We start from the raw sequence: 3,272 nt of genomic DNA on the forward strand, positions 1-3,272 counted from the left end.
GTTAAGGCAGAAGATGACACCCTAGCAACTACTGTGTGATGCAATCATTCTCCACCAACAAGGCAGCTTGCAGACCCAGAGACCCCATTAGATTTTGGCTATAAAATGTCCCTCCTGCTTTGCCCCCCTTCTCTTGCTCTCTCTCTGTCTCCCTCTCTTGCTTTTGCTCTCCCTTGTGCGCTCTCTCTCTCTCTCTCTCTCTCTCTCTCTCTCTCTCTCTCTCTTCCTATTTTTCACTGCTGCATAAAGATCTCTGGTCACTCTGAGTGTTGTGGTCACTTTCCTTTCACTTCACCCCTAAACTATTTTTGGCCCTGGGTGAGAGGGCAGAGGTGGGCTTAGAGTAACCTTTGTATGCCAGCCCAAGGAAAGTGGAATACTGGAGCCCACGTCTTGCCTCAGGCAAAGCAAAGAATCAAACTTTGAAGCCCTTGAAGCCCGTGTTTCCAGTCTGGAACAGTTGGTTGTCAACCCCAGAACCAAGGCTCCTCTCCTTGGTGTTGTAAGGGTCCGGCGAAGCGTCAGAGGGAGAGACCACAAGAGACAGGCTCCATGCAATTGGCAGAAGGGGTTTTATTGATTCAGCATGCTGAGGTTCTAGGCTCACTCAGGAAGAGAGAGCAGCCCAGAGCCCCATGCAGAGGTAAGGCAGAGTTTAAGTACACTTTTTGGAGAGGGTGGTGGGCTTTGCATACATCAGAACAAATCGTCAGGAGGCGCCACGGGAAAATTGAACAACAACTCTGAGTCATTCATTGGCGGAAACAGGTTGGACAGGGGTGATTGGTCACTTCTAAGCGGGGTGAACATTTAGATTGATTGGTTCTGGGGCCCGAGGTGCCTACGTGCCATTTTACACAGAGTCCCAAGTTATCAGACCACCAGAGGAGCCAGGGAGAATGTTTACTGGGGCAGCTCCAGTATTGTCCTAACAGCTACAGAGATCAAAGGCTCCGGGGTAGCCCAGGAATTTAACATATCAATGGTCTCTTACTTTATAACCCAAGCTTTGCAGTTTAGAAACTTCACAATGTCTGATCTTTTACATTTTTACTCAGGCTCTGGGCTTAGAATCAGCTTAAAAATTTTACCTTTACAGTGTTAAACATCTATCAAGCCCACTTTGCTACTGAGAAGTGAGGTTCCTGAACAACAGAACCTACCTACACACCTAAGTGAAAGTGGGTGTGATACTTTTACTTACATGTAGAAGAGAAATAAAGGGAGGACAATATATGGCATGCATTGTGTCTCACTTATAGCCAGAACTTTCAGCTGTGGTGGAAGACAGCATGCGTTCGAATGCTTGCACCTTCTGCTAATGAAGAAGTTTGAGTTGGTTAAAAAAAAAGTATTAGGATCTAGTTCAAACAAGGAAATCAAACAGGGAGATGAAGATGGATACTAATGTTGGGACACTTAGTGTTGGGACAACCTTATTTAAGCTAATAAAAAGGAGAGGCTAGATTGAAGTAGGGAAGACATGCCAAAGTCAATTATAGGCTGCCTCAGTTTACCCACAGGTTTCACTATGATCCTTTCATGGATCTCTTCTTTTCCCACCATGTCGGAGCACATTCTTTCTGTCTTGTGATTTGAGGTACTGCTACTTGAAGGAACAATAATGAATTCCTTCAGTTGCTAGTAATAACAAGTAAAATACTGACAAGATTGAAATTTTTGGATTCATTAGGGTGAGATTTATGTGCCATCTCTCATACTATTCACATATATACTATTCTATGTATACTCACTATAATTTTAAATTTATGTTGAGTTAATGTGCACTATGAAGAAATAAGCACTAATTTTCAGACAGTTTTCTTATTCTCCTGAAGCATCCCTTACTACTTTGTCTTACATAATTAGAGGCAAGGGGTGGGGTTTTCTATAAAAATTTTAAATATTGTGTCTTAAAGTAATGCTCATTTAAAGTGTTCTTGATTAAAACATTTTAAGATCAAAATTCTTGTGACCAGGATGAATCTTGATGATACAGATCCATCCCATGCAAGCATTGTGTGAAGCCTAGATCCTGTTCCCCACACATTAAGAGCCCCCAAACACTAAATTGGTGTCCCTCAATCTCTTTGATAACTAAAAACTTTTTCTTAATGACAGTTCTGCCTCTATGAGAATAATATTATGAACATATTACTTAATTTTAACAAGAAAAAGGTGACAAACAATATTTTTCTGGAAAAATACTTTTCTGAACTGTCTGGTATATAAAAAATACATGGTTTTTGTTAGTGACACTTTTGTCAATTATTGTAGAATCTTGGGAGGCAAGGTTGATTTCTGTCAGAAAATTTTGTCTGTGTTTAACGGAAATTCACATTAGAAATGTTGACATCTAAACATTAGAATCATTTTAGCAGTTTGATGTGAGAACAGAGTTGGGAAGTGACAACAGTGTGGATGATAGCAGGTCTGAGTTGAGTAGAATATACATTCATGTCATCACTTTGGGGGTGGGTTACTTACTAGGGGTTGAACCCAGAGGCACTCTACTACTGAGGTCCAGCCCTTTCTCCCCTTCTTGAAATGGGATCTTGTGAAGCTGTTAAAGCACTCTAAAACTTGGGATCCTCCTGCTTCAGCCTCCCAAATTGCTGGGATTACAAGCAAGCAGCACCATGCCCAGCTGTAATTACTTTAAAAAAAGAACACTTTCTATTACTGGTGTTCATATTAGCAAATTTGGAAAATGTAGATAGATGTACATATACCAGTCCTCATGGTATGATTCATTACAATTATCTTTTTATTTGAAACACTGCTAGTTAGGATAGAGAAAAATTAAAATAAAGTTTAGCTCAAGCTAGCTACAGTGTAACAAAAATTTCTTTAACTTGTTTAACTCTTGAAAAGATGTTTATTTTGACTTTTTAAAAATCTTCTAATGTATTTGTTGCCTATTACTATTTAAAGGTGCTGTGGAAACAAACATGTAAGGAAAGACTTCTCAGAAGAGAATATATTTTCAATTGTATAAAGATATATTGAATCTCTTTGACCTGAGAAGTCAGCCAAATCAAAAATAATTAATTTTTATTATTTTGAGCAAGTAAAATGTTCCCGAGTAAAAGAGGTCAGTCCTATTAAAAATACTGTTAAAATCATTACTTTTTATTTTCATATTCACATGTACCCAAGTAAACTAAACAAATAATTAATTATAAGTGTGGGAGGCCATCCTCACACGTGATTTGAGTTACCTCCTTGGCTGGGTGAGAGGTGCTTAGACACAGCTGTGTTAGAGCCTTCCC

Source organism: Callospermophilus lateralis, chromosome 6 (genome assembly GCF_048772815.1).
Source record: "Callospermophilus lateralis isolate mCalLat2 chromosome 6, mCalLat2.hap1, whole genome shotgun sequence".
NCBI lineage: Eukaryota > Metazoa > Chordata > Mammalia > Rodentia > Sciuridae > Callospermophilus > Callospermophilus lateralis.